The sequence below is a fragment of the Pangasianodon hypophthalmus genome, chromosome 15 (genome assembly GCF_027358585.1).
Source record: "Pangasianodon hypophthalmus isolate fPanHyp1 chromosome 15, fPanHyp1.pri, whole genome shotgun sequence".
Taxonomy (NCBI): Eukaryota; Metazoa; Chordata; class Actinopteri; order Siluriformes; family Pangasiidae; genus Pangasianodon; species Pangasianodon hypophthalmus.
In genome coordinates, this window is record NC_069724.1 from 16,101,948 (window position 1) to 16,127,751 (window position 25,804).

General features: G+C 38.6%; 1 long non-coding RNA gene across 1 annotated transcript; it reads right to left on the minus strand.

Moving 5' to 3' along the window:
- Positions 1–11,406: 11,406 nt before the first annotated feature.
- LOC113535698 (uncharacterized) lies at positions 11,407–12,974 on the minus strand. The gene is made up of 2 exons (XR_008303833.1): positions 12,317–12,974; positions 11,407–12,213 (listed from the first exon to the last, which is right to left on the minus strand). It is a non-coding gene; the product is annotated as an uncharacterized LOC113535698 (long non-coding RNA).
- Between the last annotated feature and the right edge of the window lie 12,830 nt (positions 12,975–25,804).

Below are 25,804 nucleotides of genomic sequence, written 5' to 3' on the forward strand. Positions count from 1 at the left end.
GGTTGAAGTCTGGACTTTGACTTGGCCATTCCAACACCTTGATTTTTTTTAGCCTTTTGCTGGTGTGCTTTGGATCATTGTCCTGTTGCATGACACAATTTCGGCCCAGCTTAAACTGCTAGACAGATGGCCACAAATTTGTTTTGGAGTTCATCATTGTCTCAATGATTGAAAATTTCCCAGGTACTGTGGCTGCAAAACAAGCCCAAATGATCACCCCTCCACCACCATGCTTGACAGTTGGTATGAGATTTTTGGTGATACACTGTGTTTGGTTTTCACCAAACATGGGGCTGTGCATGATGACCAAACATCTGCACCTTGGTCTCATCAGTCCAAAGGATATTGCTCCAGTACATTTGTTGTTTGTTCTGGTGCAATTTTGCAAACCTAAGTCATGCTGCCATATTCTTTTTGGAGAGAAGGAGCTTTTTCCTAGCCACCCTTCCATGAAAGCCACACTTGTTCAATCTTTTTCTGATTGTGCTGTCATGGACATAAATATTTAACGTGTTTACAGAGGTCTGTAGATCACATGATTTTCGTTATATCTCTGAGCATTAAACGGTCTGATCTTGGACTTGCTGGGGTGCCCACTCCTGGGAAGATTGGCATCTGTCCTGAAGGATCTCCATTTGTAAGCACGCTTTCTCACTGTAGAATGGTGAGTTTCAAATTGTTCGGTGATGGCCTTATGACCCTTCCCAGATTGATGAGCAGTAACAATTGCTTCTCTTAGGTCATGGCTGATGTTCTTTCTGGCATGATGTTGACACACACCTGAGTGCTCCTGTGGCAAGTGTTCTGCTTTTATAGAGGTATTCACACTTCTTTATGATTAACTAATCTTGTGCATTTCATTAGTAACATCTGGCTGCTGATTACTCTATTGAGTGTGGAAGTAGGGATGGGATGTACTTATTTTTGCCCACTTGGTTTCTGATTGTTGGTTTACTTTTTTGTGGAAAAATGACTACATGTTTTTGTTGTGAGCTGAGGTTATTTATTTGTTTATAGAAGTTAATGAAGATGACACAGTTGTTATTTAGGCCCTGAAAAATAAAAACATAGATTGAAGGAGGGTGTACTTTCTTTCCCATGACTATATATATATATACATATATATATATATACACACACATACATTTGATGAAACTGTATGCAAGGCTGAGTAATGAATTTTACAATTTTATTGATTTACTTCATTTTCATACTACAAAACCATGTCTTTCTTGACATCTTGAGCTATTTTTAAGGACACATGATAGGAGTAATTATTTTTTAGCCTAAGGCTGTGTCTTGACTAAACTCTTTTTTTTTCAGGAGACATGATGGGGGTATCTGTCATTCAGATGAAACTAGCTCCTGATATCCACAGGTAAGACACTCCAGGTTAATTAGACAGAGCTGCACTGAGCAACAACTCAGATTGATAGAAAGGACTACACATGAAAGCTTTATATAAAGTCTTTATATTAAGAGTGTCATCATAGTCTGGAATTACAGGAAGCTGAATCAAGTCAAAGAATTCTTTTCAATCTAAAACAGCAACACAGTAATGAGTTTGCAAAAGGGTTTTAAAAAAAAAAAGAGTTATACAGATCTTTCACATGAGGAAAAACTCCAAAAAGTCAATGGACTAGTGTATTTCTTTTACAAAAGGTGATTTCAGGTTTCTTTTTTTTTTGTTCTTTATTATTATTACTATTTTTAACCAAAGTTAACCATAGTTTAACCAAACTAGAATATGCTAGTTTCATGTATTGTCTCTTTTAGGTCAAGGAAAGTGAAAGTTTCACATATTCAAAAGGGGTGAGTAATGAAATGAACTAGGGTCCATTTTATAGATTAAAATATACAGTATGAAGTAATGTCTATTTTGGAGGAAGAGGACTAACTTGAATGCTTTTCTTCTTTCTATTCTTTTCAGATAGTGAGAGAGAAAGTGGTTAATTACAGCTGTGCTGCCTATTGCAAGTTCAGTAGGTTATGTTATTTGATCATTCAAAATTAATATCAAGTGGTTTACCTTGTTTAGGTGATAGTGATACTTAGAGCAACATGGTGTGACAATTCATTCATAGCATTTCTCACAAATCGTATTATATATTATCTAAAAAGTGTTAATGTAAAGCTAAGAGGAAGGTTTAAGAGTCACAGTCTTTCTTACAGCCTAGTGCATGGCATTCAACAAAATTACTATTACAATTTAATTCCTACAAACTTTGTGTGACGCCTCTCTGTCTGACACAGTGGTCAGTAACAGAGGAGCACGTCAGGGGACTGTCCTGTCTCCATTTTTGTTCACTTTGTACACCTCAGACTTTCAGTACAACTCTGAATCATGCCACCTGCAGAAGTTTTCCGACGACTCTGCAGTGGTAGGGTGTATTAGGGATGGACAGGAGTCGGAGTACAGGACTCTACTGGATAACTTTGTGGACTGGTGCACTAAGAATGACCTACTCCTAAATGTGACAAAGACCAAGGAGATGGTGGTGGACTTTAGGAGGACTAAAACTTTGACTAAGCCCATAACCATCATGGGTGAGGATGTTGGAATTGTTAACAACTACAAGTATTTGGGTGTACACTTAAATGACAGACTGGACTGGAGGACCAACGCTGATGCTGTGTACAAGAAGGGAATGAGCAGACTCTATTTTCTGAGGAAGCTCAGATCTTTCAATGTATGCAACAAGATGCTGGAGATCTTCTACCAGTCTGTAGTGGCGAGTGCCATTTACTGTGCTGTGGTCTGCTGGGGGGGCAGCATCAGTGCCAGGGATACCAGCAGGATTAACAAGCTTATTCGCAAGGCTGGATCTATCATTGGACACAAACTGAAGACGTTTGAGTCAGTGAGCAACAGGAGGTCACTGAACAAACTGCTCGCCATCATGGACAATCTGTCTCATCCACTCTGCAACACACTACAGAGTCAGCGGAGCTCATTCTCCAAAAGACTCATTCAAAGTCGTTGTCACAGAGAACGTTACAGGAGTTCATTCTTACCATTCGCAATAACATTGTACAACAGCTCACCTGTGTGTGACAGATGATAACACTTTCACATTACACTACTACAAGAAATCTATCATTTAGAAAGCTGTCATTATATTCTACATTCTCAAGGTTCTTCATATTCATCAATATTCACTACCAGTTTTCACAAGTGTACTTATGTAAATACTGATATAAATCTGATTTACAACTGTGTTCCATATCTGCACTACTACATTTAATTTAACTTATTGTATTTTATATTTTATATTTTGTATATTTTCTGCTGTAACACAAGAGTTTCCCTCATGGGATCAATAAAGCATATCTATCTATCTATCTATCTATCTATCTATCTATCTATCTATCTATCTATCAGGTTGCTCAAAAATCATTTAGACTTCTGTTTTTCAGACAAGAGTGAAAAAGAGAGTAGAATGTATAACAAGTGTAGAGCTCAGATTTGCTAAATGTTCAGTTACTATTTATAATTTTAAAATATAATAATTAATATGTATTAGATATGGCATAATACCACTTTTTCTTTTCTGATACCGATACTGAAACCTTGAATATCAGCCGATACCCATCCAATATTACTAAACTTTAAAATGTTTTTTTTTTTTTACTGAAGCACTCCATTCAAAAATAGCTTACATTGTAAATATAATAAATATAATAAAGTATAAAGTATAACTATAATAAAATAAATCCTAACAAAAAAAAAAGAGTCTCTTTTTCCAAACATACGTTTCTTTATCAGATCCAATTCTAGACTTTGCATTATCTGATATCCAAAATGTTTTCTTTGAAATTTGATCCACCTTTTTTTTTTTGGCTGTATTTTCACAGCAATAACAATATTAATTATATGGTGTGCATTGAAAAAGAAAGTGAGAGAGATCACTTTGTACTCTCTCTCTCTCTCTGCTGTATGACAGTACTGAGTAATCATGAGCTTTCATGTGCTCACAGTTAAAAACTGGCTTATTCAGTCAGTAAATCAATAAGATTTTCGGAACTTGGAAACTCTTGAACTGACCTGTATTCATTAGACCATACAGGCAACTACCTAGGGCTTCATCATGTCCAGTGTTGTCTTTTTTATCCTCACATATTCTAGGATGCAGAAATGATTATAAAAGTCTTGATATGACTTATTTCTAGGTATCTTAATTTCTGATGCATATAATGTTAATATATTGAGTCACTGAATATGTCACATAACATTCTCATCACCTCACGTCAGTTGCTACCATTTTTGATCCAAGAAAAGAAAAGAAGAAAGGAACAAGCTCATAGTTGAGGTATGTTGACATTGGTTATTAGTTAGTTATTATTATTAGTGCTGCTATCTCTATGAAACCTTTTAGCTAAGTAAATAGCTAGCTCACAATACAATGGCAAGACTTCACAACTATTATCAAGTTCAATGTGTCTCAAACAGATATTATTAGCCAATGCAATATTAACATCTGTCATATTTGCTTCATTGGTTATATAGTTAATGCTCGCTAACGAGCAGCAGCTAGTTTAACTGGCTCCATTGTTAATTTTTTGCCATAACATTAATATATCTATGTAGGATATTAACCTAGTTGATAAAAAAGTTAGAATATTTTGCTAGCTGCTTAGTGTAGCTTATGGTAGTGGTTTGTGTCGTAGTTTTTTGTTTTTGTTTTTTCAATTATTTTTAGTTTTTGTCAGCTCATGTTAGCTAGATAGCTTGGCTGTTCCTTCTTCTGGCAGTGGGACATTTGTAAAAACTTGTATCATATTATATAAGTTATTCCATGTCAGACCATATCACACCACCCCAGCATGGATTATTTTCATATAACCGCACAGTCTGTTGTGTGTTAAGCCTGTTATATACTCTATGAATATATGCCAATGATGATGAGAGTCTTTTGCTTATATACCTTAGGCACGTTCTAGCACTCAGTTGGAGTCGTAAATGGCTACAAGCAGGCAGCAAAGTAAGGGCAGCAGGGGAACAGAGATTTGAAATGGCTACTATTTCTGGAAATGCATACTTCTTTGATTGTGATGTGGTAATGTTTGTATATGGTGCCTCTATCAGCAATGTGTGGAATAACATATGACAGTACAAATTTTGGACACAAATTCTACGCACATAGGCTGGAAATGGCCCTTGCATTGATGCATGTGCTGGCTTGCATAGAGTGTATATAACAATCCTTATTCATTACTTAAACCATGGCATGGTTGAATTTTTGATCTGATCTGTCAGAAGATGTGCATTATTTTTGTATAACCGCACTGTCTGTCATGTGTTATTCCTAATATATTGAATGGTAGCCAAACATATCCCGATATGCAAGTTTGTCTGTTTAGTTAATGTGACAACAGACAGTTAAATCAAAACATAATACGACTGTCAGATAGCACTTGTACTACTGTCATAGCCCTGATGAGTCATGTAAAGGATACAAAGATTTAGTCTCTCCCTTTAGTGCTTCATTTATTTACTCCCACCCAGTACCTCTTCCTGGAGCATTGTCCTGTGAAAGAAAGATAATTAGTAACAGCCTGTGTCACACAGGAACAACTGTCATGCATACATGCAGCTATTTTAAGAGAGCACATGCAAAAGAAAGAAGACATAAAATGAAAGGGGAAGCAAGTAAAGGATTGTAAGCAAGAACTGTAGAGTGATAATGAAAGAATTAGAGACTGAGAACGAGTTTGAAAGAGAGAGTCGAAGAATGACAGGGAAAGACAGAAGATAAGCCAATGATAGCAGGTCCATGTGCAGGAGGAGGAGTCTGGGGAAAGGAAATGTTATATCTTCAGACTAATGTTTAAAAAGAAGGGGGTGGGGTGTTCAGTATGCTCATTTTCCATCCATTGCCCCATCCGTTAGAGAGGGAGAGTTTAGCAGAAGAATGCTGTCATGAGTCTAGACTGTTTGGTATGTTAAAGGTGGTTTCCTGTCTCTGAATAAAGAGATGGTACTGCTGCCATTGTAGACCCACACATACACTTTATGTTTTCACATTAAAATAAGGAATTGAAATCAGTCTGCTAAAGCAGGAGGGGAAAGTGGGCAGGGGTTCTGGAACTTTGCCTCACATTTGTCCAAACAATACAGAACACAGAAAGAATTCTGAAAGAAGCTTTATCAGTCCCACTTTATAAGTCTTTATTTATGTTGCAAAAAAAAAAAAACTTACAAATTACAGTATTGAAACAAATTACAGTACCCAATCTACTCATAACAAAGACAGTTCTGAGCATATGGCAGAGCCTGCAAAAGTACAGAAAAATTATACTTGATTTAATGTACGTAGGGATGGTATTACATTTACATTTACATTTATGGCATTTGGCAGACACCCTTATCCAGAGCGACTTACAAAAGTGCTTTGAAGTCTATCAAAAATACATTCGATGCATGCCTTCCTTGTACCCTAACAGATGGTGGGACCAGTCGAGCAGTGCTAGACGATCGGAGGGAGCGTGGTGCCGTGCGGGATGTGAGAAGTGCTTTGAGATAAGTGGGGGCTGGTACGTTTTTGGCTGTGGGCAAGCATCAGTGTTTTAAATCTGATGCGGGCAGCTACAGGAAGCCAGTGGAGGGAGTGTAGCAATGGGATGGTGTGGATGAACTTAGGAAGGTTGAAAACCAGTTGTGCAGCTGCATTCTGGATCAGTTGCAGAGGACGAATGGCGCTCAGAGGCAGACCTGCCAGGAGTGAGTTGCAGTAGTCCAGTCTTGAAATGACAAGGGACTGAACAAGCACCTGTGTGTCCTGTGTGGAAAGAAATGGACAAATTCTTTTGATGTTATAAAGGAGAAATCAAGATGGGCGTGTCAGATTAGCAATATGAGCAGAAAAGGACAGTTAATTGTCCATGGTTACCCCAAGGTTGCGTGCAGTAACCGAAGGCAAGATCAGAGAGTTGTCTAGGGAGATTGCAAGGGCCTGAGATGGGTATGAATCACCTGGGATCAACAGCAGTTCAGTTTTGCTGGGATTAACTTTCAGCCTATGAGCTGTCATCCATGATGAGATGTCTGCCAGACATGCTGATATCCGAGCAGAAACATGAGTGTCTGAGGGAGTGAAGGAGAGGATGAGTTGAGTGTCATCCGCATAGCAGTGGTATGAAAATCCATGTGAGGATATGACCACACCAAGAGATCGAGTATAGAGGGAGAACAGGAGAGGACCAAGTACTGAGCCTTGAGGGACACCAGTGGAGAGTCTGCGGGGAGCAAATGTGGATCACATGTGGTTGCACATGGATGGATAGTGTTGCTGTCTCACAGCTTCAGGGTCCCTGGTTTGATACTGAGCTCCAGTTATGATGTATGCAGAGTTTGGCATGTTCACCTTGTGACTACATGGATTTCCTTCCAAAAACATGTCAGTAGTCGGTTGACTAAGGTCAATTTTCTACATTGTCCACAATTTTCTAAACTGGCCTGATCAATTAACATGAGAGTGCATTAGTGGGTTATGATTTGCTAACACAGCACTGCATCATATGGTTACCATATTTGGTGTAAATTTTTCTTTACTTTCATTTATTTTCCTTTCATTTATTTATTCATCTGATGGATCCAGAGTCTATCCTGGGATCACTGGGTGCAAGGTGGGAAAACACCCAGATGGTAAACAATTCTATCATAGGGCATCAAGCACAAATGTTCACATACTCATTCACACTAAGGGGCAAATTTGGAGTAGCCAATACACCTAATAGCATGTTTTTTTTTTGGGAAATAAAAGAATCTGAATGAAACTCATGTAGGAGTGGGCAGGATTGGTCAAACTTTCTGCAGACATTTTCTGCTTTATTTTTAGCAGGCAGGCAAACAAATCCAAAACATTAGGCTAAGGCAAAGTCAAAAGCACACAAAAGTCAGGTGAGCAGCAAACAAAATTAAGCAAAACTGGACTCAGAAAACCAAAGGACAAGATCATAAAACAGAATATCAATAAAGAGACCAAAGGCTTGGCGCGTCAGCAAAAGATACACTGAATGATAATTCACATCGTTTGAGTGTTTGTAGTCCGTTTATATAGTGTGTGGGTGATTGGAACAAGGTGTGTATGATCAGAAGTCAGGTGACCTGTGATATCATGGTAAAGCTGTATGTTGGGAATTGTAGCCCTGACTGGCCAAGTTTGTAGGCCACGATGGAACTTTCCAGTTGGAGTTCGCCGCTGATTCTGGCATTGGGATAACAATATTATTAACATGGACACAAGCAATTATGTATTTAGCTCTTTATTTTGAATATTTCTTTTCACATTTTGTAAGAGCTCAGTAACAGTTATGTCTTATAGTTCAGTCAGTCAGGAAGTTTATGCTTATTTCTTTGACATCCTCAGTTCTCTTACAGTATTTACAGATTCGGGACCAGACTCTCCTGCAAGGGCCAGGTGGAGCAATTCATACAGACAGCTCATTCTACTCAAGTGCCATTGGTGCCACAGGACAATCCTTTGTGCTGCTCACACTGTCCTCATGTGTAACAATCTGAGACCCCTTCCTCATTATGGTGGCTATGATCCTCGTTTCTGAAAACCTGCCAATCGTCTTTTAAGTACACCATGACTGACAAAGGTCCAGTATGATTTTGAATGACAGCTGGGAGTCAGGTATTTTCAGGAGCATGTAGTCCTTTGAATCTCTCTTTTGTGGCTGGCAAATATGCTTCTCAATAACTCTATTGTGACTGAGGCATTGATACTTGGCACGATGTGAGCTTGAACTTGGCTGAAGGACATTCATTTTGTCAGAAAATGCTACTTACTCATTTGTCACCATTCTTGCACTCAAACTGTCAGCCAGAGCATTTCCTTCAGGGCATTCATGAATTTCCTTTTCCCTGGAGTATTTGGTCACTGTTACACCACTAATGCTTCCCTTTGTAACTGCTTCAGATGCATGTTTGTAGTATGTTCCATAATGATCTTTCTTTGCTAAAAATGCATTTATTTCTCCCCATATTAGATATACAGCACAAGACAATGTCCCACAGCTTGACTCTAAACTCTCTGACAAATCTGCCAGTTCCTCAAGGGTATCCAGCATAAGGTCTATTTTATTTATAGTCTGCTAAGGACAGTTTTCCTGTGAATCCTTTAAAGATGCATCCTTTAATTGCATTTTCCCTGCTTGGTTTGGAAAAGTGGGTTTGTAGGGCACTGTGCATTGTCTATACAGTTTTTACTTTCCATTACAATAATGCCACCCACCTAACAAAGATTTGTCCTATTTGTCTCATATGAGTATCTAATTGAGAGGCTGCTGTTTCACATTCTCTTTGATGTTTGGGAGACTAATGATAAAGGTAATATAATTTGTCCCTGATGCTAGTGAAATAATTTATTTCAGTGCAAGCCTTCATAGCATCCCCAACAGATCAATCCTATGACTAAAATCAACATGCCACTCTATTAGACAAAGGCACATTCTTTGCAATGCTGTGAAAACTCCAGACTTTTCCCAAGTGTTACTGAAGCTCCATGTGAGCAAAGCCCAACAAGTCATCCCTTAAGGAATGCTTCATCTAAGCCATGACTGAGTAAACTGTTAAGTAATGCTTCCGTCATTCAGTCATTAAAAAAAAACAAAACCTCATGCTAGTTCAATAGGTCAGGGACTAAGAATACCATCAAGCTAAAACCCTATTGGAAGAGCATATAGTACAACATGGAAAAAAAAAAACAAAGGACTTTCATTCCACTGCCTGGGTGCTAAGACAGAGAAGAGTCTTGATACATCTCTTTCTTGTATGTTGAGGGATGGTGGGTCCAGTTGAGCTGTGCTAGAGGTTTGAAGGGAGTGTGGTGCAGAGCGGGATGTGGTAAATTTGATCAGGTGACATTATGCTTAGCATCAATGTTCCACTACACTCTAGATAATGTAGCCCCACTTAAAAGAAAAATGATTAGAGTGAAAAACTAGCACTCTGGTATAACAATTACACACTTAAAATAGACCACTCCAAAATTAGAATGTAAATTCCAAAAATAACAAAAAATACTCAAAGATTCTTATTTAATACTATAGTAAAATTAACTAAGACCACTACAGAAGCATATACACCGTTAGTTTTTAGTAACAATGACAAAATTGAAAATATTAGGCAAAAAATTCTAACTATTAATTTAAAGCCAGACAGTTTGATAACAGTCCATGTAGATGACAATATAAGCACAGCAGACCAGTGATTAGGATGTTTTACTACCCTTCAAGAGACTAATTTCACTAGATTCCTCATCAAAATCATCAACTTGTGTACTAGATCCCTTACCTACACATTTCTTCAAACAGTTACTACCAGAATCAACTGAACCTCTTGAAATAATCAGTTCTTCCATTAGCACTGGCTATGTACCTAAATCCTTTAAACTAGCAGTTATCAAACCCTTGATTAAAAAAAACCTGACCTTGACCCCTGTCAGCTGTCCAAATATAGGCCAATATCACACATACCCTTTATCTCCAAGGTCGTAGAAAAGGTTATAGCACAGCAGTTATGCTCATACTTACATAGGAATAACATTCATGAAATCTATCAGTCAGGATTTAGGTTTCATTACAGTAGTTAGACAGCACTGGTTAAAGTGGTAAATGACCTACTACTGGCCTCTGATCAAGGTTGTGTTTCCTTGACTAGAAAATGTTGGTGGAGTTAAAGGACCGGCCTTCTCCTGGCTCAGGTCTTATTTGACTGATTGTTATCAGTTTGTAGATATAAATGGTGAGTTCTCTAGTCTGGTGTTCCACAAGGCTCTGTTTTAGGCCCACTGCTCTTTTCTTTATAGATGCTACCTCTGGATACAACTATTAAACATGATATTAGCTTCCACTGTTATGCTGATAAGCCAGATGAGAGACACCAGCTTAATAAAGTTGAGGAATGTGTAAAGGACATTAGACACTGGATGTTGAGTAACTTCCTCCTACTTAATTCTGACAAGATTTAAGTACTTCTACTAGGACCACCAGCTGGAAGCAAGCTTTCTGATTACATAGTATCTCTGGATGGCCTTCAGTTGTATCATGTGCAGCATAATAATCACAACACAATTTCAATAATCACAACCTTGTTCTAGTCTCCCATTTGAAGCTCATGTAGATAATATTACTAGGATAGCCCTTTTCATCTCAGAACTATTGCTAAGATAAGAAATATAATGTCACTATATCATGATGAAAAACTAGTTCATGCTTTTGTTACCTCCACATTGGAATATTTTGGTGCCTGTGTGGCGGATGAGTGCAGTACAGGTTTTAACTCGACTACGCCACCTGGGGGATTTTCACCCAGGAAATAGAGATAAACCCTAAAGATTATTATTAGGTCACACAGGTTCGCTTCTCTTTTTAAAAAAAGGTAGGCAGGAAACGTAGCGATCGTATAAAAATACAAAATTTATTCACAATGAATTCAACAAGATAGAAAAATTGCTTAAAATAATCACAATGATAAAGTGCCACTCCTAGCAGTTCACTCTCAAATAACAGTCCAATAAACAAAGACAGACCAACCTACAGGACTGAGGTTACCCACAGGAGTGATCACCAGCCCTATTTATCCAAAAACACACTTCCACACACCCCACCGTGCACTCAGATCACACACCCAAACACTTCAAAAGTGTCACACGGCAAACGTTGACGCAGCCACCACCACCCGTGGAACCCCAGCTCCTGAAAGAAAATCAAAAACAAAATAGATAAATCTTATAACAGAAATGAAATTACAATATACAAATATTCAAAAAAAAAGAAGAAAAACAAACTCAATTCAAACTACGAGGAAAACAGGACTCGTAAGGAGCGGCCGCGTAGTCTGTACGCCAGCTCCAATAATCAAATAGACGATCCTCCACCCCAAGATAAAACAAAGAAATTAAATAAACCAAAAATAAAAAAAGAAGAAACCAGACAGCAGCAGCAATCCCCTTTTATTAGTTGCGAGGTAACAGCGTTCTTGCAGCGCGGTAGCAAAAACGACAGTGCGGCAACAATAATCGCCAAGAACGAAAGGGAGAATCCTGCGGCAAATACGAATAACAAAACAGTGTTACTAATTACATGATCACCCACTAAAATACCCCACTCGTAACCACATGCAAGACACTTACCAACGAGGACAAATGTGCTTTATGATCCGTTCACAGGCCAGGATACACAGCCTTCATATAACCCGCTGCTAAACTAAAGTACAGGGAACTGCACATTACTCAAACCGACCGCCAAACTGTCAAGCCCCAAGCGAAGCTTGATCTGTTTGCTACAAAACAGCTTACAACTCACATACCTGAAAGGAGGGCAGTCATCAACTCCACTATTTGAAGCAACCGAAGGAGACACGCACAGATGAAAAGACAAGCTAGGATGCAACAAACGAATCATTAATGCCACATGAACAGTAATTGGAAGGGTCAGCGAGCTGCTATGTGCTAACAGCACATACCTGAAACTATCGTCAATAAACAGAATGGGGAGGATCCGTACGTGACGCATCACAGGCTGCAACCAACCCGCTCTAAAATAGGAAGCACTCGTCACTAATTGGTGGTCACAAGTGTCAATCACCACCACTTACCTCATTCATACTGTCACACCTGCCTATTTGGTTGTTCCAGTAGGTGCATAACCAAGCTCCAGTTAGTCCAGAATGGAGCAGGCAGAGCCAGATCCTCACTAGACCCAGTAAGATTTTGCATTGATTATAAAATGCTACTATTGAGTTATAAAGCACTGAATGGTATCGTGTCACAGTACCTTAGCAAATTCTTGGTCTTTTATGATCTGCCACACCTGCTTCAATCAAAAGGTGCAGGCTCTTTACTGGTACCTCAAGTAATGAAGTCTTCTGGGATGTTTGGATGCTGTTGTTGCTGCTCAATTCCTGTTTGGCGGCTTCACCGTCAGATTCGTTGGCCCATTACATACAAACCATTTGGAATATTCACAATTCTTTTGATAATTTTTGTGAGGTTTACTCTGAAGATGACATGTGCCAAATTTGGTGATGATTGGAGAAGGTTTATAGGAGTAGCGAAAAAACAAAATCCAAGCTGGTCAACAGAAAGTACACTTGAATTTCAGATGTTGGTATGCCTTCGCTTCTGCATACTCCAGGGATTTTTAGGAAAAATTAACTGTGAATTTGTCATAAACTCTTCGAATGATATAAGGAAAAAATGAAAGTTGTTATGGTTCTTGACCACAAGGTGCCGCAGTCACAAAACATCTTGGGTACATTCAGGACATGCTCCTGAAGTTACTTATCAAGTTTCGTGATGATACGTAGATGCATTGCTGAGATAGACCCTCACATCCTGTTGTTTGCATTTGCCAGTGTGTTACAGAAGAACAGGTTTGAATATCAAAATTCATTTTGATAAGTTTTGTTCAAACAGGTCTCAAGATGATGTGAGCTAAATTTGGTGAAGACTGGACTGAATTTGAAGGAGGAGTAGCAAAAATGGCAGTTAGATGTAAGCATTTTTGGCATGTTATTGTAACGTTTGACCAGTAGGTGGTACTATCACGAAATTTGTTGCATAGCCTCAGGTCGTGGTCCTGAAGATGCCTCCCAAATTTTGTGTCAGTGCGCAAAGTCTTTGCTGAGATACAGCCTCACTTCCTGTTTGGCAGCCTAGCTATCAGATTCGTTAGCCCATTATGGGCTAACCCTTTGGACTATTCAAAATTCTTTTGACAATTTTTGTAGCTTACTCTGACAATGAAGTATGCCAAATTTGATGATGATTGGACAAAATATGTAGGAGGAATAGCGAAAAAAACAGATTTTAGTAAAATCCAAGAAGGAGGAAAATCTAGTTAGGCGGAAATTCACGTCATAGGGTGCATTGAACTCGTCTCAACCCAGGGAATCCAGGGATGCCAAGGATGGATTTTAAATTTTGGATACACAGTTCAAAAGTTATGACCATAAATGTACTTCCAAATTAGGCCAAAATTTGACCCGATAGTGGCGCTAGAGTGTTGGCAGCACTTGGCTCAAATTTGGTAAGAAGCTGTGCCAAATTTCACAACTTTTTACCAGACAGTTCTATGGGCTCTATGCACCTTTGGTGCTTGGCCCCCTAATAAGCTGTATTCCCTCTCTCTCTCTCTCTCTCTCTCTCTCTTGTTGAGGTAAACGTTACACCTGAGATACCAGTGATCCTGACTCCTTCTGCCCACCAGACCTGCCTGAGCCATCCTGATGCCCCACTTCTGCTTAGAGCCTTGTTCACTTGAAATTCACTTGCTGCTGCTGAAGATGGCCATGCATGTATAGCCCACAGATCACCATGAGATTACTGTGGTTGGTACCACACAGGCACCCTAAAGATGGCTGTGGATGTTCTTCCTTGGAAAGCCTAAAGACAGCAATTGCTAAGAACAGTCACACTCAAGTTTCAATCATTGGACAGTTCAGTTCAACTTCAGTTTGACACAAGAGACTTAAAGTTAAAACTCTAATGATGCTCATTCTCAAGTTCATTTTAACACACTTAGTACTGCTTGACTTTATATTATACAGTTTACAATCTGGTGTCACCCAGACAAGGATGGGTTTCCTTTTGTGTCTGAGGCTACGTTTACACGACAGCGACGTAGTCAAAAACAGAAAAGTTTTTCTCTTGCGTTTTCAAAAAAGTTTCACGTATACACTACAATGTTTTCAAAACGATTCGCGTTTACACATATCCAAGATAACGGCCAAAAACGCTGTATTACGTATGCCAGGCCAGTAGTTGTTTGCACTTGCCTTTACAATAGACACGTACTGCACATGTCTACATACTACGCACGCGCGTAACGTCACCGTTTTCAAAGATTCCCGTATTGGGTGTTTACATGGAGACGATAACGGCAGTGCAAAAACTTGCACTTTGAAACCTGTTTTCAAAAATATGCGTTTTCAGTCCCCAAAATGCCATTGTCGTGTAAATGAACAGGCAAAACGCATAAAAAGTTTCCCGTTTTTGGCTGAAAACGTTGTCGTGTAAACGACCCCTGAGTCCTCTCAAGGTTTCTTCCTCTAGTCACCTTAGGGAGTTTTTCCTTGCCACCATCACCTCTGGCTTGCACATGAGGGATAAATTTAAATGTAAATTGTATATCTGGATTTCTATAAAGCTGCTTTGTGACACTGTCCATTGTTATAGCACTACATAAATAAAATTGAATTGAACTTAATAAGTCGGTGCTGGTCTGTTTTTGGCTTCACAGGCAAACATCAATATATTGAATATGACCCCGGCAGCTACAGGAAGTCAACGGAAGGAACGCAGCAACGGGGTGGTGTGAGAGAACTTCGGGAAGTTGAAAACAAGTCTTGTAGATGCATTCTGCATCCAGTCAGATGGCATGCAGAAGCAGACCTGCCAGGAGCAAGTCACTGTAGTCTAATCTTGAGACTGAACAAGCACCTGAGTGGCTTCCGTGGAAAGGAAAAGCTGGATCCTCCTGCTGTTGTAAAAGAGAATCTGCATGACCATGTCAGGTTAGCAATGTGAGGCAAGAAGGATAGTTAGTTATCTAGAATTACTAAGAAATGTGAGCATCTCAGATACTCAATTAAACATGGTGTCTCACTAATTTGAACTGTAATCTTAGGCCTGGTAGATTTAATGCTGGTAGTCAAATGGCTAGCATATCCTTTAAGATGAAGCTGATTATTTCTCAGGAAACATAAGAATGTGGTACTCACACCATTTCTAGTCTATTCAATTCTTGCAAATTTACAAGATTCAGTTGGCCTGTATAAGACCTATTGTTTGTGAGTTGTTTCTCCTTTGTATTTCCATGTGCACTCACTCTGCAGTTTTGCAAATCCTGCTGTATATGCAAGTCATGTGGCACCTTTCAAAACAGAATAACCCAAAATTTTGGGATACTATGAACAAAACTGGATATGATTTCTTGAAGTATTCATATTGGGAAATAAAACTGGGCAAATTATCTTCTGTAACTGACATGTTTTACTGCTCTGGTCTGTGGCATTTCTGCTGCAGCTGTTGCTTGAAGTAGACAGGATTGGAGACTGCTGCTGCCACAACCCTGGGCTGGGGCACTGCTGCTGCTATCTTAGGCTGGGCCACTGCTGCTGCAACCCTTGGCTGTGGCACTGCTGCTGCTTTACTGCTAGTGCTGGAAGTTGGCTGAACTGGGTCACTGCTGCTTCTACCATGCTGGAGGTTGACTGGACAAAAACTGTTAAAAAATATTCAATACATCTGACTGGCAGTATATATTCAATCTTTCTCTGTCTCTTCTTTAAAATCTTCCCCCATTGTGCCAGTACCCAAGACAACGGGAAAACAGATCCCTCAGTGACTACTGCAATGTCTTTCTCACTCCAACAATAGTAAATGCTTTGAAAGGCTAGTACTAGTTTCCATCAAAGCCAGTTTTATCCCCAAGTTGAAACAACTACAGCCTATAAAGTAATGTTTAAAGCCTATGAAGAATGTTTTCTTATAGAGGACCTGACAGGGTTCCATGTGTCATTATAAAATTTCCATAACAATTTCCATGGCCAAAAAGCAAATGTGTAATTCTAAGTATTTTACTAGTATTTAGCTACACCATATGGGTTGTGGTGAATGGCCCATTTGTTTTATCATCATCAGTGATGTACCCTAGATCCACAGATCAGGTCCTAGATCCAAAATTAATAATTCTGCATAATTCCCAAAGCAACTAATCTTGAAATTTTGAAATAAGGCATATGTGGAATATTAGAGGTGAAATAGCTTTGTGATTATTAAAACACCAGTCATTAAAAGTCCAGTCAGATAGACTTAGACTTACTGAGACATTCAACATTTTTGGGTGACTACCAACCCTTACAGACATGTGAAGACATGAAATGAATAACTAACAGCATGTTTAGCATTTTAAAAAATTAATTAAATCTGAAAAATATCATATCCTATTGTCTTGTAGTGAAACAATATTTTACATGGTCCTTCAAGAGACAAAGAAATTATCGTTTTCATACATGTTGCTTAAATAAGTCCATTTTTAAAGAACAATTTAACAGTTCCATTCAGTGTCAGAAATGGAACCGTGTCTTCAACCCACTTTTACAAAGTCTAATAAACATACAGTTGTGTTTTAGTTATAAAGAGTAAAACTCTACATACGACAAAATGCATGTTTGAAGAGTGTGATGGGCTTGACCTTCTAGTCCACAAAACTGATGTGTATGATTCACTCCAACAGTCAAACAAAAGTAACACTTTTGCCCTTTCACTCTCCTTCTCTATCTCTCTCTCCCTCTCTTTAATTAGCAGTAGTCGATGAGGGAGTGTGGCAAGAAGAGTGCAGGCGGAGATGGTTGAGTAGAGGTTAAAGGGAAAATTGATAGTTTATGCAAACATCAAGCATGTATCCTACAGGCATGCATACACATACAAACTCACACTTCAGAGACATAATTTCTAAGGGTCATAGAAAAATAAATGAAAAGCAGTAAATTGTGATAGGTCCTGGTCTTTTGGTTAAAAAGTTTTTTAAATATACTTGACTTCACTCATATGCTCACACTACCGTACACACACACACACACACACACACAGTCCTAGCATATAATTTTTACCATGACTCACACACATGTGGAGATGATGTAATCTTGTTGGCTGTCCTTATCCTGTATGACCTATGTTTTTGGTTTAGTGAGGAAGATGGATAACAGATTGTGCTGTTAGAACATTGTACTAAAACCCTGGAGCCCCTCAACACCCCCCGAGATTTTCCCTGTTCCAGTGCAACTGAATTAATTTGATAACCAACTGCTGAGTTGAAACAAAAACAATTAATCTGTGTAATGCTGCATCCCTCCAATGTCCTGGTCCTGTTTAAACTTACAAGGAGGCAAAGGAGAGGTAAGTGTGTTTGTGCATTTGTTGGTTTTTTAAACTTTCATTTTAAATGTAACTATTTTTGCTCCTCTTCAATTTGTGTTTCTTATGCAACTCGATAAAATAATTACTTTTCTCAACATGCCAGCAAGGATTTTATTTTTGCACAAAAAAGTCTTTCAAAACAGATCCTGGATAGTATTCTATATCTACTTGGATTTCAGAGATATATAGAATAAGCCAAAATCAGAGGAGGAAACTGCTGGTGGTGATGTCATGGATGTTGGGGATCTGGGACACAGACAACATATCACTTGCATTACAACAGTTCAGAACATTCTGACCCACTGTGTATGGACTCTGAACCCCAACAAAAAAACAAAAGAACACTCCCCTTAGCTGTTGTAATAGCCAATAAAAAATTCGGTCATGTTGTGTGGCCGATCAGATTTTGCTGCTAATTCATTTGTAAACAATTGGTGCTAACATGGATAAACGGAATGAAATTTCCTCTTCTTCAAAAAGAATGGAAAAAACTATGCAAGGTACATGAAATTATGACCCTGATTACAGAAAATATGGCTTTACTTGCACAAAAGACAATAATGGTTTGTGTAGACCACAGATTGAAAAGGCATTTAGGGACGAAACACTCAAGCCATATTGATAAGCCTGCTGAGTTTTTCATACACTGTACAAACTCACTCATCGCATTGCAAAACAATCCTTTGGTTTCCCATTCATCTCCACAGGCTATGATTTCAGCTCTGTTCTTATTATCTGCAGCTAAATCACATTGTTATGTTTCCACATTTAATATTTGTGCATTTTTGAGTGTACAGTTCGTAATTCAATATTTGGGTGAGCGTTTATTTTATTTGTTTGACTAGGTAAATTGCTCTTACTCAGAATTATATTTATGCATTTATATAATGGCCCATTTTCATATTAATGTCAAGTGAATAATTAATTTTGAGCTTTATTATGCAAATGTTTAATTAAATAGCATTTAAACTGATATTTTCCGTTGTAAATACTGACGTACAACCTTAACAACTCAATATATAAATTGTTTAATTTTCTGTTATCTCTGGTGGTAAATGATTATTTTCCAACTTTATTAGGCCTATTGGATAATTATTAGTAGTATTACTAACCTTCATATGCAATACTAATATGCATTCTTTTGTTTACTTCCATATGATAAACAACTTTAGGGTTGGGTCATGACCTGATGTCCAATGTAAAATTTGGGTCCTGAAGCAAAACCAATTGAGAACCACTGTTTTATATAATTCTAGAATCACTGCTCTAGAATTCTGACTAGAGCATGAGTGAAGTACAACAGTGACAAAGTAAACTATGGCTCATAGCACCTCACCCACATTTCAGTTCAGACAAAAGTTAATCGACTGTGTTAGTGCTTACATAGTATAGCAGACCAGAATCAGAGAAAGAGTAAAGATCCATGCACAGAAGTTTTATTTACAACATCCAAGCAAACAAAGATGAAATTGTATCTCAAACTCAGCATGGATAAACAGACAATGGTCAAAGCATGGGTAGACAGTGTAATCAGGCCAGAGAGTAATCCAAAGAAAAAACCAAGAGACTAAACAAGTTTCATACATGGGATAAACAGGCAGAAGAATGCTCAGAACTTATAATGCTCAGAACTTGCACAATAGTAAGCGTTGGCAAGTGCTGATCATGACCACTATATATATAAGAAACTATAGCTGGCTCTGAAAGTCAAATCATTGCTCTGACAGGGCCATTCCAGGTGTTCACAAAGAAACTCTGTGGGAAATGGGTCTAAGATATCATTTGCAGAGATCCAGGCACACTTCTTGCAACCTTACCCCACCTAGTCGTTGAGCCTTGTCGCCTGCAGTCAAATAACCTCTGTGTGTGTGGTAAGCCTGTCCACCCTTGATCACCAGAAGAGGACGTGGCTCAGCTCTGGTCACTTGCCCCAGAAGTTGCTTTACAGTAAATCATTATCAGTCACTGATAATGTCTGTCATACAGTATCTGACTTTGTCGTCATATCTGACTTTGTCCCACACAAACTGATGGCTTATGAGTTTGTCAAAAACACTTCACCAGACAACAGATGTTTGATCTATCCACTCAAATAGAGAGAGTATAGTCCACGTTTTAGGTGCTTATAACGATGTTTTTTCAAGTAGTCAGATTCTTTGAATGCTCACCCTTATCCTGGCAAATAGCACAAAGCCATTTTTTCTCACAAGAACAGGGAAATGAGTGCAAGCTGAGATGTTTGCTTGATTATTTGTGCATTTCAGGACTCTGCAATAATTGCAAGCTGTATTTGCTGCCATGGTTTACTATCTCACCAGAGGTTTTGAAATGCTATGACATACGTTTCCACATCCAAACAGAAGTGTGCAGTTCTGAAATCGGTGCTAAATGAGCACATTTTTCTCCCAGTAAAGCGCTGCTAGTATAATTTTGATGTTCTGTGTCTGTGGCAGAAGACAAATACCATGAATGCCTATACTGAATGCCTTATTTTGTATCCATAAAAATGGTGGATAGCCTTCAGAAATTTCTGTCAATACGTTTAAAATCTGTATATGGTACGGAAATTCTGGTGGGAAATGGTGGGGAAAAAATGTAAATGAAATTCCATGTTAATGCAACCCACTTGTCCCTGAGTAGAAGAAAACACAAGTTTGAGCAGATACATGGAAAGTGGGTGCAATTTTGTATGGAGATATTTCTAAACAATGAAACTGGATTGATAGGTCTGATAAGTATTTTGAATGGACCAGTGAATCAGGCAAAGTTTCCTGGTTGACAACCAGACCATCTGACCTGGGCATAGCTGAGGGAGGGATTAAATAGAAGAAGTATTCCTGTGTAAAGACCTGAAGATGAATCCCAAATGAATCTGAAAAATTAAAGTTTTTGATAAATGTTAATAAACATTTATCACCTAAATACTGAAAATAATAAATTCAGGATTTTAATTTGTTGTGATTGCATTTTTTTGCAATTGAATTTTTTGGTTGTGATTATGGTGCTTTTTTTTATTGCTTCAGAAACACAGTTTTCATCTTCCAAAATTTACAGTACGAAAGCATTTACATAGTGGCACTTTTGCTGATGTCTACTCTTTCCGTGGCAGTATAAAATGGGCTTTTCCTGATGAGGAAACGATCCTGCTTCCAATACAAATATCCCAGAAATACATCATTATCTTAAGTATACTGTACTACTGAGGCTTTGTTAGCTCAGCAGGTGATTAGTCAATGTCAACCCCAGGTAGCCATCTGAGAAAATGAAGGAAAAAATGCTAAGCATGTCCAGCCTCCTGCCTGGAGATTTATTTTCTTACCTTAAATGCCAAGACTGAAATCACTGCAATGTTAGTCACAAGCCTTCCAGGAAGGGCCTGATCTCCACAATGCCTTCTGCAATGTTACTATCCGGTTTCACAATATACATGTGGAACACTTTGCAGGGTACGCCTACCCACACACATTTCAGCGATGACCATTTTGAAATGATCAGCACTGACTTCTTATATGGATAATTTACTCTTTTTTTATGACTTATATTTCATTGGTTTCCTTTGTTCACAATTTAAAACAACAACCAAACAATCACATATGAACATAAGCCACACCAGACTCCAGACTAATGATGTTTCAAAATACAGAAGACACAAGATGAGAATTTCACTACATCATGACCATAGGCTCAGCCAGAACATAGAGTCTTGGGCAAAAGGTACTTTATCTCCAATGAAATAAGAATCCTCAGAAAGAATTCCTGAAATTTAGGACAAGGCCACAAGGCATGAATCAGCATACCCTCGTCCTCATGGCAATTCCATTAGTCTACTAGCTGTTTTAGTCCAGGTTTTTAGTCTGTGAGGTGTCCATTAAAAGTGATGCAGGATCTTAAATTGCATAAGCATAAATCTACAGTCCCTAGATTGCCTTTTCAGATTTTTGCATATTGCCTCCCAATGTTCTTCAAATAATTCTTTATTCAAATCCCTTGCCCAGATGTCCTATTCCCTGACTAATTAATTTTTTTTTTTTTGTTCGGCTGCTCCTGTTAGGGGTCGCCATAGCAGATCGTTGATCCGCATATTTGATTTGGCACAGTTTTTACACGGGATGTTCTTCCTGATGCAACCCTCCCCAATTTTATCTGGGCTTGGGTCTGACACTGGGAGTTTGCTGTCTTGTGCACTGGGGTTGGTTCCTTGGCCGTGAATCAGATCCGGGCCTTGGTTGTGAGGGCGCCGAGGCCTAACCACTAGTCCTCCAGGGACCCCCCGACTAACTAAATAAAAATGAATAATTTCCAAACATATCCATAATCTGTGATAGCCATCCTGAAAATTGTGGCGCAGGATGGCCTGGACAAATATTCCCTTTTAAAAATTCTGCAAAAACTGAGTTTGACATCTGCAGAATCTGCTGAACCTAATCTGTTGAACCAGTTTATCAAAAGTCTTAACAGTTCCCTGATGTCAGGTCAACTCCTTCCTCGATCTCAACTTCCCAGAACACACCATGGCATACAAACATGGCTGCTATAGAGTACAACCCCCAGCACAACACTCAACAGCCACGTTCATCATCTCTGAGTTCTAATCACACACACGCACACCTGATTCCAATCACTCACGCACCCTATATAAACAGACCTCGAATGTTCGGTGTGTGAAGTAACGTTCAATGTGCATAACCTGACTTACCAAGCCGTTTGTTTGTTGATTGCTATCCTGGTTTTGTGTCCTGGTTTTTGCTGCGTTATACTGTTTGCCGATTGCCTGAACCCTTGCCTGTTTTTCGAACTCGAACTTGTCTCTCGTTTTGGAACTGTCTTCTTTGAACATTAAACTGTTTATACTGCATTTGCATCCGTTTCAGCCCATCCGTTGTGGCACGTGATCACAGACATCTGCTATGTTTAATATTCCTCTCTCCAACCAGTCTTTCCACCAAAAAGGATGTTTACCAATACATGATTTAACCCTAAGCTAGAGGATAAATTTAGGTAGAAATTAATGTCAAGTATATGACCCTGACCCACCCTTGTCCAGCGATAGGACTTGAACTACACTATTTTGACAGTTTGATTGAAAATGAAGAAGTGGGATTGGAGGTGCCACTGAATATTCAATGCCGTACCATGGCAGAGCTCTTTCAGGTGGTAGTGAACAGAGGGCTAAATTTACAATTTTGTATTAAAGGAGAAGGTTTTGCAGTTCTGATTCAAGTCACTCAACTGATTATTATACTGTTTCTAAATCTTTTCCGATTCCAAATGAAAGTTTTGAAAAGCTTACCATATTGCTTTTCAAAACTACTGATGGATTTTTTTTCAGCAGAGATTTAACATTGTCCTTCAGAATATATGATAAATACAGTAGAAATGCAGTTGCCCCCTTTTTTGGCCACTGAAAAGTTTCTGCTCAAAAGAGTAAGACAGGAAAAATTTGTGTTAATGAGAAATATGGCTGTATCTAGAGTCTCAAGTGCTAAACAAAACAATAAACATGAGAGTGATAAACGATGACTAGTTCAAAAGTTCAACATAATCAGAAATACTGCCATTTGTAGCCTCGGGTTGACTATACGAGGGTGAGTCAAATGAACATATTAATTTAATTAAATTTTAATTTATGTCGCACTTTTGAAGTTTTCATTTGAGACACCCTCGTAGAACAGTTTAAGAAATGTTTTAATACATGTTTTGCCAAATCCAAAAATTTCAATAGCAATAAATAAGTACCACTACTCTACCCCGGCTAACACTTTTTTTGGCATCAAGAGAAATATCTACAGTGGTACAGTAGAACTATCATCAGACATTGACCATAAAGATAATAAAGCACTTGATACTAATCTGATGGCCTTCTTGTTTTCTCTCAGGAAGCCTTATCATGGTTCGAAGAGCTGATGGCTGTTTTATGTATAGTACCTGCTCTTAAACAATCTTCCAGCTACCTTCTATTATAGTACTGCCCTCCCTGATGTGTTAACTATTTTTTGTGGATAGACCACCATGGGAGTTTCCTTCTCCACCAGGGTTGAAAATACACAAGCAGTGCATTTTCAGGTGGCTACAGTGTGGAGTGCAGCCCTCATCCAATCATCCCCTCCCCATTCCCAACTGCCAGTTATTGGAATGGCCTTGTGAGCTGTGGAACACAGAACTACAGGATTTAATCCTCATAAACTCATGGCACATTGGCATATGCAACTTCCAGAACACCTCTAAGGCTGGTAGGAGTGGCACAGTGGTAAGTGTTACTACCCCACAGCTCCAGGGTCCCCTGTTTTGATCATGAGCTTGGGTTACTGTTTGTTGTTTCATATGTTCGCCTGAGCCAATGTGTGTGTGCTTGGTGCCATGTGTGATGGACTGGTGCCTCATCTGGTTGCATTCCTGCCTTGTGCTCAGGGTTCCTGGGATAGGATCAACTGCAACCTTTCACCAAGTAAAATACAATGCTTTAGCAGTATCTGTGTTACAGGTCATTAGGGCGCCACTTCCAGTCTTGTCAGTGTAGGCACTGATTTTCTCTCTCTCCATAAAACTCAGTCTTAAAAAATTAATACAGGTCTTCGTATCACTGTATATAAAGGTTGTAATGGGAATGAATGTCTGATTGACGGTGAGTTCTTCCACCAAAAATAAAGATGTTACTTGTTTCAAGCCATATAAACAAAACAAGCTTAATTAACAAAATAAACAGAATTACATGAGCATACATATACATACATATAGAAGTTGCCTTCGTTTTTCGTCCTTGCAAATAAACTATTCCTGCGCCGCAATGCATTACTTATTTGCATAGAAAGGATTTACACCCAATCACATTGAGGGAGCGTATTGTTGTAGAGTGATGTCATGAGGATAGATAAAGGCATAATGATAGTTTAATGAGGTTATTAAAGTGTGTTAAATGTGCTTAGCATGTTTACTCCGGGAAGATATTACTTCATGTTTGTGGTGCTCTGCTACCATCTAGTGCCAGAGGAGCAGCAGAGCATTTAACCATACAGTATTTACAGCATTTAACCATACAGTATTTACAGCATTTAACCATACAGTATTTACAGGATTTAACCATACAGTATTTACAGCATTTGCGAGTTTTGACAAACTTTGTCACTAGCAAGCTCACCGTTTTAAAACTCCTCATACAGTTTGCACAACAGTGCTCTTATGTGGACCAAAATGTAAATACATTTTTTTATCGTTCTGACAAAAAAACCCAAAACAAAACAAAACAAAAAAGTACTTCGGGAACAACAGTCTTCAAAAACCTTGCAATCATTTTTCACTAGTTTTCTACCACTAGCCAAACTATGTATCTCTCCAACCCAATCTGCAAATGTTTATGTACTTTGTATCATAACTGATATAGTGAAGTGGGCACAAGGTAAGAGAGGTACCCCGGATGACTGACACACACACACACACACACACACACACTCCTAGGGGCAAGTTAGCATAGCCACCCTGTCTACCTGTATCTTGCTGATGCTGATATTACCTGAAGTTCAACTTAATATGCTGCGTCACTTAACTCAAAGTGGCAAGTACAGCGTTATGTTAATTAATATGAACTTAATTAATATGATTTAATGATTAATTAATATGATTTTTTGTGAGGGGAAAAAATCGTTGCTCTCCATGATTTTCACACGTTAATGAGTAATGTTAGGTTAATTGTATTGTAATGTCAGTGTTTTTTTTTTTGTTTTTAAACTCACTGAAAAGAGCCAGCATTCCCATCACCTATAAACTGCTGCTGAGTTTCATATATTGAGTGTTTTTTTTGCAGCTGTTGTGGAATTCGGTCAAAGAAGGTGCTCCATTCCTGAACTCCTCATTCAAAAGGAAATACGTCAACATGCAAA